The sequence below is a fragment of the Pipistrellus kuhlii genome, unplaced genomic scaffold (genome assembly GCF_014108245.1).
Source record: "Pipistrellus kuhlii isolate mPipKuh1 unplaced genomic scaffold, mPipKuh1.p scaffold_m20_p_7, whole genome shotgun sequence".
Taxonomy (NCBI): domain Eukaryota; kingdom Metazoa; phylum Chordata; class Mammalia; order Chiroptera; family Vespertilionidae; genus Pipistrellus; species Pipistrellus kuhlii.
In genome coordinates, this window is record NW_023425573.1 from 37,860,426 (window position 1) to 37,875,646 (window position 15,221).

General features: G+C 46.9%; 1 long non-coding RNA gene across 1 annotated transcript; it reads left to right on the forward strand.

Moving 5' to 3' along the window:
* Window positions 1-635: 635 nt before the first annotated feature.
* LOC123651636 lies at window positions 636-14,964 on the forward strand. Its single transcript, XR_006740480.1, has 2 exons — window positions 636-946; window positions 14,869-14,964. It is a non-coding gene; the product is annotated as an uncharacterized LOC123651636 (long non-coding RNA).
* The last annotated feature ends 257 nt before the right edge of the window (window positions 14,965-15,221 follow it).

Below are 15,221 nucleotides of genomic sequence, written 5' to 3' on the forward strand. Positions count from 1 at the left end.
GTCTCATCTCCAGGGGAAGAGAAACATGGCAAAGCTGGTGCTCCTTGTGCTCCTTGGACGAGCTCCTTGTCAGCGTCGTTAAACATAAATGCAATGACAGCTCAGTCTGGTCGGGGCTGAGAGAAGCTAAAACCGTTTTTTAATTTCTTAAGAAGGCTCTCCGAGCCCTGGCCAATTTGGCTTAGTGGATAGAGCATCAGCCTGGGAACTGAAGGGTCCTGAGTTTTATTCCAGCAGGCTCGATCCCCAGGAGGGGGTGTGCAGGAGGCAGCCACTCAATCTCTCATCATTGATGTTCCTGTCTCTCTTTTCCTCTCCCTTCCTCCATGAAGTCAATAGAAGTATATTGATTAAAAAAAAAGAGAAAAGCTTTTTGAAACATGGATTTATATCCTCAGTCATTAGCAATGAACTTGGCCTTTGTGTATATTACATTTTAAAATATCAGGTAATAATATGTAATCAGGTAGATGCATATAATTCATAAATAAATAGATAGGTATATAAACATTTACTAGAGAGTTGTTCTTAAATTGTTCCCTATGGAGATGATGAGATAAACAAAGTTTTAGGCCCGGTACAGGCTACAAATGCCCTAGCAGCTTTAAAAAATGAGAATGTGTGTGTGTGAGAGAGAGAGAGAGAGAGAGAGAGAGAGGGGAAGAGGGGAGAAAAGAGCCATTAGGACATAATTTTTATCCTAAAAAAATGACAAGACATAGTAGTTCCTCAAGGTAAATAAATGTTTTCTCAGCTTAAAATAAGTTTTTTATATGGTCTTTCCTATGGGGACTGGATCATATCCCCTCAATTTTTCCCATTGCAGATGCTGCAAGAGTTTCATTTGACTGCATCACAAAGGATTTTTAATAAATGTTCACAGCAAAATATCTAACTGCAACTCAAGGAAATAAATTCTGCCAGCTACCAGGACAACACCACCCAGGTACTCTGCTCTCCAGCACTTCATCTAAATGCAAGGATTGGTCCTAGAACAAGCATGTCCTCTATAATCGTGCTTCCTCCAGAGGGGATTGGGGGGGGGGGAGCTGCTGGCAGCCGGCCTGCTCTACGGCTGCCTGGTGAGGGCTGGAGTGCTCTGCGCCTGAGGTGCTCGTCAGGGCAGACCCACGTGCTGGTTAAAGTAAACAGAGACGCTATCTTGTTGAGACAACAAAGGGAATGGCCTGACCTGGGTGGAGAACCATCCCACCTGTGCCAAGAGGGTGGTTCCCAGGGCAATGCCACATCTGATATATTGGGCCCCAGCTCATACGGATCCCCGTGTCCCTCATGTAGGCAGCCAGATGGAAGTTTGCCCACTCATGGTCTTGATCGGAGTTCAGGGAGCAGAATTCTCGAATGTTTTCAGGTCTCAATGACTGCTTTCCCTCAACCCTGAGGTGTGTTTCTTAGGCAGGAGCATGAATCCCGGCTACGAGTTTTGAAGTCTGGCTCCACCAACTACTAAATGTGAGATCTTGGGAATTTACCTCTCTTTTCCGTGCCTTCGTTTTCCCATTTGTCAAAATAAGTAAACAAGTAAATAAAAGAAGAGAATAATATCTCATAACAATGAGAATTAAATAAGAAAGCCACCTGTAAACCACTTAGGACAGTGTTTGGAACATAGGAAGTGCCGAGGAAATGTTGGTGATTGACATTATCAGCAAAAGGGCACATAAACAGGAGATGCTGGGCTCTGGAACCCGGCTGTCTGAGTCAGACCTTGACTGGCCATGCACCATCGTGTGGTCTCCTTGGTTCCTTCTTTGTAACACGGGACTAGGGGGCGTGCAGTGGGGCCCTGGGTCAGGGTGGACTGCGGGCAGGATGGAGGCGACTTTGGAGAACAGACACAATGAAGTTGAGCAGATTCCCAAGGACGTGGCCTGGCTGCCTAGGACCCTGTCAGATGAGCATGTTGGGTGATATCTGTTCTGGCCCAGCAAGCACCTGAGCTAACCTCAGACCCCACAGACACTCCTGGGTGTGTCTAGAGTCAGATAATGGGAACTTTATGACCCAGAAACATGACGGCATCACAGTGGCCATGCACAGAATGGACCCCTTGATGCCTCTAGCAGTTCTCCAGCAGCCTGTCCTAGGGACTCAGGCCTGTTGGTGAACCCTCTCACACACTGCTCAAGTTTCAGTGCAACGCTATTCACTGAACGTGCTTTAGGATAAGTCGCTTTTGGACGCTCTATGGCACATGTGTCAAACACAAGGCCCGCGGGCCAAATCCGTCCCGCCAGGCCTTGCAATGTGGCCCGCACCGCGCTGTCATCACTGCACTCCGCTGCGTTTCCATCACAATGACAGTTTATGACTGTTCAGTAAACCATTCGGCCCGCGATTTAGGCTGGATTTTAGATTTTGGCCCCTTCTCTGATTGAGTTCGACACCCCTACTCTATGGCCTGACATTTAAATATTCGTAAGGATCTTGTTTTGCAGCAGCAGATCCACGTGACTGTCTATAGATTCCTATTATGTACCATAACTCAGGTTGGAGGAAAAACACAAACAAACAAACAAACCAACAAAAGCACATGGTTCTAGGGCTGGCACGTTGCATGTGATGGCATCTAGAATCCTGTCAGGACAGGAGCCATGCATGGTGAGCGGTGAGTGCTGGCTGTTCCTACTGCAAATGCTGTGTCCATAACTAGGGTCTTTGCAGTGCAGACCTTCAGCTTTTGGGTGGATTTACTTGGGAAGAGCTCAGTTTTTATTGTTACCCTCTGAGTATTGACTGATGGCTTGATGTTTGGCTTAAATTCAAGCCAGGCCTCTTACCCGTTTGCCTGACACTGGCATTGGCCTCCTTTCCTTGTGCTGAGTTCCTTCGGTCAGTGCACAGTGACCGCCAGAGCATTGCCTAGACAAGCGATAGCAGCCCATGTTTTTCTTCACGAATTTTCCTTTCGGAATTTGGTTAACATCTCTGAAGCAGCAAACTCGTGATTTGTTTTCACTGTAACCTCCTGAGGCACCCAGCTCTGCCGAAATCTTCTGACCTTCCTTTGGGCTTCCTCCAGCCTCCTCTCCCTGCTCCCTCCTCCCTCTCTCACCTCTCCTTCCTTCCTCTTTCCTGTCTCTCTCCCTCTTTGCGCCCCTGCGTGTGGATGACATTTTCTCAGAAGCTGCCCAAACTGTGATACTGCCCAGCAGACTGAAAACGTGCGACACAAGCAGTGAGCTGTGCTTCTTGGTTACATGCTGGGCGTGTTTCTCCCAGCTCAGATGTGAAGTTTGAAATAAACCTGGATGCTGTGTTAGGCAGCTCCTCGCCCCCTACCATTCTACTTGCCAGGTTCTTCACATGCAGCAATGACTGGCCTCGGCTGCCAAACAGAGCCCGGGGTGGCCTTGTGGTGCAGGGAGGACGAGCCATGGATGCAGTTTGTTGTGCTTGTGCTGGTGGCCCCGCTGAGACACCTGGGACCTCATTAAAGATGGATTGAAGAGGATGCCAAAGGGCTTTTTAAAAATTTAAATCTCCTAAACCACAAAGATCTTATGCACTGTATTTGCATCACAGTTTGCTGGTTGTTTGAAGGTGGAAATCTGTCTGTGCCCATTGGTAGATTGCCCCTGCCCCAAGCCCTGTGCCATCCCCCCACCCCCCAAGCTGGCTGCTCTGGAACCCAGAGGAACCCCCTCATCGTGTTCCCATGATCCAGAATATCACACGTGGATCAGTTGAATTCTGAAGGGCCTCATCGTACTACAGATCTGGCCCCAGCAAGCCTCTGGACTTCTCCATCTGCTCTCTCAGTGCCTCTTTCTTGCCCCCTAGCATCCTTGCCCCTTTTACATCTGGATTAGCGAGTGCTTCTGCCACTCACAGAGGTGACCAGAGGCAAGTTCCTAACCTGCCCTGGCCTCAGACTGTGCACTGCCCACTGGGAAATGGAGTTGCTGTGTGAGGTGAGATAAGAAAGTGACTGAGGTTAGCTCTCCTCCTTCTCCCCCTGGGCCTTTCCTCCCCTTCTCTTCCTTCTTCTCCTCCTCCTCATCATTCTGCACCCAGGGACCCAGTCTGCCCAGTAGCTATTTACCAAACCCCATTAGGGAGTCAGATGATAATGACAATGCTGATAGTGCTCCAGGTGGGGGTGGGGGGTAAGGGGAGCGACCTTTGCCCTTCCTGTTTTGACCTACCCACTTTCTTGCTGACTCTGGCCCGTCATTCAAGGGGGTGAGTGTGTGTTCTCAATCCTCCAGGGACTTTTGGGAGCAGCTTCTAATCATTTCATTCTGGAAAGGATTGCTCCCCTAGCCTCGCGTCTGTATTTTGTTGTTCTTATATTTTCTGGGAAGTCTGATCTCAGGGGCATTATTGCGTGATACGGCAGTGGTTCCCAAACTTCTCTACACACTGGAATTGTGTACATGTTGGCGGCAAAACGACACCAGTTGTTATCAGCGAAGTTGGACGACGGTGCAAGAATTCAGAGCCAAGAATTCAAATTATAAGAGAAAGTTTATTTAGCAAGTTGCCGAGGTAGTAAAAGTGAGCCGTAGAAGAAATGGGCTCAGGAAACAAGTTACAGAGACAAAAGACAGGCTCCTGAAGCTTAGGAGAGGGAAAGGCAAAGATCATGCCTGGCAAGAAGAGGGGGTAGGGAAAAGCTCAGGTCGCTCCAGAGAAGGAGAGATGCACTGGGCCCTTCCTCTGAAGGGTTTTAAAAGCTGGCAGTTTTGGGGGAGGATCTCAATAGACTATTCATTAGCTTTATGGTAATGTGCCAAAATGAGATTAATTTCCCTGACTTTATCCATCCTTGGTTGTGGTTGGCACAAATGACAAGAATTGGATTTTTGTTATCTGTCTCTCTGAGCCAGGTAATTTAAGCTATTTGCCCTCTGGTTGGGGAGAAGTGTAAACCATGTACTCTTAAGTGTCCTTGGTTTAGGGCAGATAGGATTTTGCGATTTGCTAAATCCTGCTTGGCTGGTTAACTGTCTGTCTCAGTTTCCCTGTCCCTCTTGTCCTGGATCACTGCCTGTCTCAGAATCCCTTGAGCACCTTTAATCTTGTTCTCATTTGATCCGAATAGGGTGCTACCTGAGCAGCTGGAGCTTCAGGACCTTCCCAGGTCTGGTGCTCTCCCTCTCTGGGATGCTGTACAACAAGCATGTCAAACTCAAAGGCTAATATGGGCCGAATAAACAAGGTTTAAGTTTATGTGGGCCGCAAAACAACAGAAGTTTCTATTTTCATAGAAACAGGTTTTTTTTGCAATAGAGACATGCTGAATACAAAGGGCTAAAATAAATGCATCATTGTTAACATAAAATAATAGGACATTTTAATAAAAATTAATATTTGTCTTGAACATTAACTTTACCAGACACTGAATGACTGCACATATTAATAAGCACAATGCAAATAAAACCATTTTTCTTGTTCTCCAAAAGTGAAGTATTTCCTGTTGCACGCACCAAGCAAGTCAGTCCAAGACTAATGACATGGCAATCGGCTGCTAAAATATTCAGCTAGTATTGGTGGCGAGAAATGGTGTGCCTGCGCGTAAGTGTGGAAGGGAAATGAATGCAACACAAAACCAGTCATTAGCGAACCTTGTAGTTCATTATTAATAACTAGAGACCCAATGCACGAAATTCACGCAAAGGGCTCAGCCCCCCACGACTGCGCAACTGCCTCTACCTTGGCCCCCACCCACCACTGTGGCTGCCTCTGCCTCAGCTCCCGAAGCCACAACTTTATCCGGAAAGTCATCTGGAAGGACATCTGGTCTAGTTATTATATATAACAGGATATTGTAAAGATTAAGTTACGAAATTTTTATTAAAATATTTCTTACCTACTGTTATATTGCTGGGCCACAAAAATATTCGTTGAGGGCCACATGTGGCCTATGGGCCACCAGTTCGACATGCTTGCTGTACAAGATGCCACACACCTCAGAAAAGGAGGATTGTGACCACTGCCATGAGTAGCCCACATGGGTCTAGGGAAATGGGGGTCTGGAGCAGGTGAGTTCTAGTGAGTTGTCAGGCATCATGGCCACTTACCAACCAGAGAGGCAGACACTATGGGGAACATTGAAAAAAAGGAACGAGGAGCAAGGAGAGGGGTGGAGTTTGATTCCTCACCACCATGAAGACATTACATTTTATATTATTTTATCAAGAACAGATGCTGGTGTGAGTCAAATTGATTCAAATACCAAAAAATGCCGAATCTTAGATGTACTGAACTCTCTAGGCTTTGGGAAAACTGGAGACTTTATGACCTCTTGATTTCAGCGCTCCATTGGCAGAGCGATCTTACCTAAGAAATGTATAATATGAAGCCTATTTTTCCTCTCATAAAACTTAAGGATGAGATGTATGAGGGAAGACAACACAGGGAATATTTTAGGAGAACTAGTAGTAAATTTAAGTTATCCTCGCACAGCTGGGTATGCTCATTGGCCTGACTCCAATAAGTTATAAAGGGAGTTATGAGCAAATGCAGCTTTTGCTCCTCAGAGTTCATCAAAGCCCAAACCTTTTACAATTCTTTTTATGTGGGCCCTAAAACGTTACTGGACTGAGATAATCTTCCCCTCGACAGCGAAGAATGTCTCACAAGCTGCAGATTAATTGGTCAACTTGACATCCTAGGTTCCCAATAGCCAATTCTGGTCCTCCTTTTTCTAGAATATAGATCTTGTGGGTGATTTATGAGTGGGAGTGATTTAAGGCTCAATTACCCTCCTTTTAACAACTCCTGTAGTGCCTCTTACTCTGAATTGTATATCATTTCCCATTCAGTTCCCTGTGATCCAAATAATTTTCCTCTCTATTTGAACATGCTGACTTCTTCCTTGACTTTAAGACTCACCTTGAAAGAAAAATGAACGTTTATTGATGTTTCATACAAATCAGACACTGCACCAGCTTTTGACATTGGCTATCTATGTAAAATGATCAATAGCTCTTTGAAGAAGGTATTATTTTTGCTCCATTCAAACTTTTTCATTTTATGGGGCTCAGGAAAGTTAAGGAAATTAAATGAAGGTGACTGTGGAGCTTCGATGAGTTCCCCTCTTCTGAGAAAGCCCTCCAACACCCAGAGGTAGGAGTAGCACATGCCCCTCATCAGGCCAATCGAGTCATTCGTTAGGGTTTGTGCGTCTGGAATTGGGAAGAGGAATCGAATTTCTCCTGGGTCGTTGAGCTGGAGATGAAGGCAAGCTCACGGTTTCACTGTGTGGACAAAGCTGGCCTGGGAGAACTAATGCTGTCTCAGAGAGAGCTGCAGAGAAAAGAGCATTCTGGGTGCGTGCGGTCCCTGGTCCCAGCCTAGCCCAGCTGTCTCTGATGTTCAAAGGCTTCTATGTTCTTCCCAGATGAGGTTATTAGTCTTCCAATTTTTTTTCCTTTTGTTCAAGCTAGTTTAGGTCTCTATCTTTGACAATGGAGAGCCTTTATCTTCCTAGTGAGTGAGACAGGGATTCCAGAACACCTTCTCTTTCTGGGCCAAATGACACACATAAGGTTGTCTTCATCAGGCCATTCCTGGCTTCATCTCGTGGATGACCTGTTTGTGATTTCATCTGGTCACACCTGTCCCATGGCCTTCTTACATTTGGAGAAACAGGAAGAAAGGCAAGAGTTTGACAATACAAAACCAAATTCCATGCTATGGCCACAATGAATGCTGGGCTCTGTGCCATGTAAGTTATCTGAGCACAGAGAGCAGAACTTTAGAATTATTATACACTAGGGGCCCAGGGCATGAATTCGTGCACCTTGAAGGAACTGTGGGCTGCCAGGGGTTGGTCTCAGCCCATCCTTTGCACCCCTTCCCACCCTTTCTGCCATGGACCTAATCCTCTGTCTGCCAGCAGCCCCGCTCTGCAGCTGCTCCCATGTGCTGATCAGCGCTGGCCTCGCTCACACTGGCTGACAGTGTAGAGCGATTGGGGCTGGCACCAGTAGCAAGTGCAAGTTGGGCTGGTGCCATCAGCGGATGCAAGTGGCAGCTGCTTCCCTGATCGCCCCTCAGGACCAGGGGGAGATGAAAAAGCCCTCAGGGGTGATCTAAGTCAGCAGCCATCTCTCACACAAGCCTAGCAATTAGGACTGGTGCTGGGCACCAGCAGCAGGTGCAAGAGGCGGTTGCTGGCCCCAATCATCCCTCAGGAGCAGGGGAAGTGGAGAAGCCCTGAGGGGCATTTTGGGCTGGCAGCTGCCACTCATACCCACTGATAGTACTGAGTGATCAGAGCTGGTGCCAGCAGCAGGTGTAAGCACTGGGTGGGACCAGGGCATGCGGCACCAAATAACTTTTAGTAACCGCCAGAGGCTGGCCCTGATTACAGAGACCAGCCTCAATCCCCCCCCCCCCCCCCGGTCTGGCGCCCCTACTCACCTGCTCCATCATCCCACTGAGGCCAATGCCCGCCATTTTCCACATGCGCCCCCCAGTGGTCAGCACACATCATAGCAACCATTCTATTTGTATATTAGCCTTTTATTATATAGGATGGTAATAGAACATCTTTACGGTAAACACATTGAATACTGCAACTTTAAAGACTGAATTTAAATAAAGCATAGGAAGTAAATCTGGAGTTAACAAACAGGGGAGTACACACCCATTCAAGCTCGTTGAATGTGCACAAGGCTAAATATGACTGAGAGAGAGACAATATCATTGGAAAGGAGGTGAACTGAAACAAGAGTGTATGGGAGACCAACTAAGAGCCCAGAGGCATCTATTTGGCCTGCGAGTTCCTGAGAACTTGAGGAGCAGAACATACAAGGTGGGGCCTCACTTGAAGGAACTCTCTGTTGAATTTGACTGTTAGGGCAGCTAAGAAATGTGGAAGCAACAGACAGGCTCAGTGATGAGAAGGTGGGAATGGAGAGACCTCAACAGGCTGGACCCTCTCCGTCACCTCCCTTGGCCTTGGTCTCCTTCCTATAGTCACAGAACATATAGTCAAGTTTCCTTCCAGCTCTACAATACAGTCATTCTGTGAGCTGGAAAAAGAAGAACAGCATATGCGGTTCCCCAATGGAATCCCAGTTAGACATCTGCTTAGACAATGCGCATCTTCTGGGGAAGGCAGAGGAGCCTTAATTAGCATTGTTGCTTCTCTGCTCATTTGTTGCTGATGGAGGAAATATATGAATGGGAGCCAGCAAGACATGGTGACTCCTATTATTTTCCATGACTGAGTTGTCTTTGTCATCTGTTTTTAATTAAAAAGAAACAAAATTCTCCCCATCCCCACCCCTGGCCTTTTATATTCTTAAAGGGAAATCAAATCTAAAAATAATAGGAGAGGGCAGCTCCAACTGACAAGGAAACCCTGGAAAATCAGAAGTGGAGCCTGGAAGAGGCTCAGTTGGAAGTATCTGCCTGGGAATTGCCTGCACTGGAACAGATGATACAACCTATGAGATCATCCTAGTGACCTCGGGACTGCATTTCAGATTTCAGCGTCGGCTCTCAATGGAGGGTGGCTGATTCCTTTACAGTAGAAGAGAGAGAAATGCAGGAATATGAGTGTTTACTTATGGACAGAGGGAGAAAATAGCACCTCTAGCAAGTACTGAGGTGAGTCTTAGACTGCTTTTTAAAAAAACTGTTTGTAAATTGAATTCATTGAATGGGCTGGAGAGGATCCAGGAGGCCAGCCCAAGGACGGGATACTTTCCTAAGGGAGCTGGAGTCTGGGCATGAGCCGCCTGGGGGGAGGGTCCTGGAAGTGAGTCCTGGCTGCACCCGGCATTGCCAGCAATGGTCTTCCCTGAATGCCCATGAGTATGTTTGGAAGCGCTGGAGAGGTGTGTGGCGTGGGCCAGAGGCAGGTGGCATTTCTTGAGGTAGAAGGCACCTCCTGGAGGAGTCCCGGGTTTGTGCACCTGGATTTGTGTGTCCTTCCCCGGGGCTTGAGCATGGGGCTTACTGGAAAGTGTGCAGGACATTTATAGGGGGATACCTGGTTCAAGTGGTTTTGAAACAATACCAGCTACAGTCAGTGGGCTCCTTAGAATACTGTAGAAACAAGCATCCCCAGTGCTCAGCCGTTTCACACAGTCACTTTCATTTCTAGCTCCATTTATGTCCCAGCCAAAGTGGCAGGGCACTCTGCTCCACAGTCACTTCAACCCACAGTGCCAGAGGCTCCACCCTCTCGTAGCTGAATCACTGCAGTATGTTGCCTCCTCATCACCCTGGAGGATCCCACCTGGGCTTCTTGGCGCTGGGTCCAGAAATGACACTCCCTCCTTTTCACAAGGTCACACAGCCATGTGCACTTCAAGGGCCTGAGACTTGAGAAGTCTTCTGTGTGCTCCAATCAAGGAATGGAGAGGTGTTATGTGGCATGCAGCACTGGTCACTGGTCAGTACTGCAGGGTGACCTATTAGAGGACCGTTTAGCATAGACTCTGACAATACGGAAGAAGATGAAGGGATGGATAAGCAGTACAAGATGTACTTATCAACACAGTACAATATTCCAGAAATTCACGGACAGGCAAAAGAATGCCCCCCTTTGTGTGTTAAAGGGGCAGGAATCCAGGCTAGAATGATTCCCAGGGTATTGTTTTAATGAATATTTCTGGAAACTCACATAATTCATTTGTAGGGGATTAGAGTGTTTGTGTGTGGATGTGCGTGTTTGTGAATGAAGAGTAGCAAAAGTTTGATTTTATGAAAAACATATTGTGTAAGTTATTTGGGGTTGCCTGAGTAATATTGATTGCCTATCCATATGATACGATACTCTATGGACCATTCATCCTTCCTTACCCCAAAAGAAAGAAGTAGAAGAGCTTAAATATAAGAGCAGAAATAAAACTTTTAACCAAATAACGTTTTAAAGAAATCAAGTATGCTGTGTACAATGGAAATTCCGTGAGAATTCATAGAGGGTCAAAGTGTGTAAGCTTGCCTAATGGACAGTTGCATATTTCTAACTAGAGGGCTTTGCCAGTGTTTCAAATGTTACAGTAATTTCAGTAGTTTAAGAAACAAGGTCAAAGTTTTCTCTGCAAGAATTGGTGGACACTGCCAGTTATTGGCCTATCTGTAGCACACCTGTAGCTTGTGGTGAGCTGCTGGGCAGGGTCCCGAAGATCACTGTGACAGGGTTGGCAGAGTCAGCAGGGTGGGAATTTTGTTTCAGCTCTGCCCCTAACCAACTGTGTAACTAACTCTGGCTAACCTATATATTCTTTTTCACTATCTATAAACTCATAAAATTGATGATTTTTAAAAAGTATTCCAGTGCCGAAATCCTATCTAATAAAAGCGTAATGTGCAAATTGATTCCAACACTCAAGATGGATGCCCCCATGTGGTCAAAGATGGCTGCCCCATGTGGACACAAGATGGCCACCACAAGATGGCCAGCAGGGGAGGGAACTTAGGAGGGACCAGGCCTGCAAGGGAGGGCAGTGAAAGTCAATCAAGCCTTCAGGGGAAGGCAGTTAGGGGTGATCAGGCCATCAGAGGAGGGAAGTTGGGAGCAACCGGACCTGCAGGGAAGGGCCATTGAGGGGACCAGGCCTGCAGGGGAGGGCAGTTAGGGGCAATCAGACTGGCAGGGGAGCAGTTAGGCATCAATCAGGCTGTCAGGGGAGTGGTTAGGGGGTGATCAGGCTGGCAGACAGAAGCGGTTAGGGGCCATCAGGAAAACAGGCAGGCTTGCAGTTGGGAGCCAGCAGACCTGGATTGTGAGAGGGCAGTCAGACATCCCTCGAGGGGTCCCAGATTGGAAAGGGTGCAGGCTGGGCTGAGGGACACCCTCTCTTCCACTCCCCCTGCACAAATTTTGTGCACCAGGCCTCTAGTTGTATAATATAAGCCAAATGTTCTTCAGAGGGTGGTATATAAAATTAAGTGATTTTTTTTTTTTTTAAAGAGGACAACCAGATTTGAATGTCAGAGGCTCTTGGCATATTTCTTGCTGATTTTCAAGAAGGTTCAATAAAGAGGCCTTCAGCTGCCAAGAATACTCAGTGGGGAAGGGACAGTCTCTTCAATTTCCTCAATAGTGCTGGGAAAACTGGATATTCACATGCACAAGAATGAAACTGAACCCCTATATGATACCACTCACAAAAATTAACTTGAAATGGACTAAGGACTTAACATAAGTACTAAAACAGAAAAACTAGAAGAAAGCATAGGAAGAAAGCTTCTTGTCATCAGTCTTAGCAATGATTTTTTTTTTTTTTATCAAACACCAAAAGCATAAGCAATGAAAGGAAAAATCAGTGTGACTACATCAAGCTCAAAACCTTCTGCCCAGCAAAAGGAACAATAAAAAAGAAAAAGAAAAAGAAAAAGAAACCTATAAAATGAGAGAAAATATTTGCAAACCATCTATCTGATAAGTTTAATATCCATAATACATAAGGCACTCATACAACTCAGTAGCAAAAGCAAAACAAAATAAAAAAACACCACCAACAAACAATCCAATTAAAAAATGGGCAGAGTACTTGACATTTTTCCAAAGAAGACATACAAATGGCTAACACATACATGAAAAGGTGCTCAACATCACTAGTCATTAGGGAAATACATATCAAAGCCTTAGTGAGATTTCATCTCACACCTGTTAGAATGGCTATTACCCAAAAGATAAGATATTACAAATGAGAATGTGGAGAAAAGGGAACCCTTGTGCACTGCTGATGAATGTAAATTGGTGCAGCCATTATGGAAAACAGAATGGAGGTTCCTCAAAAAATTAAAAATAGAGTCTGGCCAGTGTGAGTCAGTGCTTGAGCATTGACCTCTGAACCAGGAGATCACAGTTCAATTCCCAGTCAGGGCACATACTCAGATTGCAGGCTTTGTCTCCAATAGGGGGCGTGCAGGAGGCAGCCAATCAATGATGTTTCTCTCTCTCATTATTGACTAGAGGCCTAGTGCATGAAATTCATGCATAGGGGGTGTGTGGGGGGTTGTCCCTCAGCCCAGCCTGCACCCTCTCTAATCTGGGATCCCTTGAGGGATGTCCGACTGCCCATTTAGTCCCTATCCCACTGGGATCAAGCCTAAATGGGCAGTCAGACATCCCTATCACAGTCCAGGACTGCTGCCTCCCAAATGCTCACCTGCCTGCTTTTCTGATTGCCCCTAACTGCTTCTGCCTGCCAGCCTGATCACCCCCTAACCACTCCCCTGACAGCCTGATTGATGCCTAACTGCTCCCCTGTTGGCCTGGTCTCCCCAACTGCCCTCCCTACTGGTCTGGTTTCCCCAACTGCCCTTCCCTGCAGGCCTGGTTGCTCCCAACTGCCCTCCCCTGCTGGCCTGGTTCTTCCCAACTGCCCTCCCTTGTAGGCCTCATCCTCTCCAGCTGCCCTCCCCTGCAGGCCTGGTTGTCCCCAACTGTCCTCTCCTGCTGGCCTGGTTGTCCCCAACTGCCCTCCCTTGCAGGCCTGGTCCTCCCCAGCTGCCCTCCCCTGCAGGCCTGATCATCCACAACTACCCTCCTCTGCTGGCCATCTTGTGTTGGCCATCTTGTGTCCACATAGGGGGAGCCATTTTTGACCACATGAGGGCGGCCATCTTGTGTGTTGGAGTGATGGTCAATTTACATATTACTCTTTTATTAGATAGCATGTCTCTCTCTCTCTCTCTCTCTCTCTCTCTCTCTCTCTCTCCCCCTCCCCTCTCTGAAACCAATATAAATATATATTTTAAAAAAATTATAAGTAGAACTATCACATGACCCAGTAACTCCACTTCTGGGTACATATCCAAAGGATAGAAAATCACTATCTTGAAAAGATACCGACTCTCCCATATTCACTGCAGCATTATTCAAAATAGCCAGGACATGCAAACACCCTAAGTGCCCACTGAGAGATGAATGAATAAAGGAAATGTGGCATACACATACAATGGGATATTACTCAGCCATAGAAAAGAAGGAAACGCTGCCATTTGCAACAATATGGTTGGACCTCGAGGGCGTTATAATAAGTGAAATACGTCAGACAGGGAAAGACAAATATCCCATGACCTCACTTATCTGTTGAATCTAAAAACATTGAGCTCCTACAAACAGGGCAGAATGGTGGTTGCCAGGGGCCAAGGGATGGGGAGATGGGGAGATGTTAATGAGAGGGTGCAATCTTCCAGTTACCAGGTGAGTTAGCTTCAGGAATGTGTTGTGCTGCTCGGTGATTGTAGGAACAATACCGCGCTGTGTACTTGAAAGTTGCTGTGAGAGCAGAGCTTTACTGTCCTCACCATAGCAACAACTTACAACAAAATGGTAATTATGTGAGGTGTTAAGCAACCTTACTGCGGTAAACGTTTCACAACACATTGCACACCTTAAGCTTACACGATGTTATATGTCAATTATATCTCAGGGGGCGGGGAGAGAAGGGTTCTCCAACTGCCAATCAGCCTGGCCGCGTTGTCCCCTGGACAGGTCTTCTCCTGGCCCCACTGGGGGCCTTGTAGGCACAGAAAGGCTTTTCTCAGTTGGGACTGAAGATGCCACGTACTAAAGGTTTGTTCTGAGGGAACCGCGATGCTGCAGGGGTGCAGGAAGCATGACTGATGGTGCTCAGCCGGGTTCCGGTTAGATCCAGCCCACGGTTTCCCTTGCAGGGAGCTGGTCTTCACTGCTTGTGCCCAGGGCGATGGATGTACTGGCTCAGAAGCTTTTGGTGCCAGCTCCCTGTTGACATTTGGCAACAGCTTGGTAATCTGAAACGTTCATGCTTTTAAGGAGGGGAGAGGAAACACCTAACTTACCTTTCCCAGCGAAAACGAAAAACGACTTGCTCCTGGAACAGGTGAGATTAGAACATGACGTGCTTTTCCTCAAGCGCTTTGCAGCATGTTCTGTTGTTCCAGATTCTTTTCTTTGGCTTGATCCGCCTGCAGTCTTTCTCGTTTCAGATGATGGCAACTTCAGCTTTGCAGTGACTCAGGCAAAACACCCTGGAGTCATTCCACAGTAAACTGGCCAGGAAATCCTCTTGGCTCCACCTTCAACTCCATATCCAGAATCCAGCCTCTCCTCGCCACAGCCGCTGCATCACCCATCTCCAATCCCTGGGCTGGACTCTCAGCAGCTCCCAGGGGCTCTCCCTGCTTCTGCCTCTCCTTGACCCAGCAGCCAGAGTGATCCTGTTACAACATAAGTCAGACTACATCACGCCTCTGCTCTAAACCCTCTTTGCTTTGCCAACTCACTCATGGTAAAA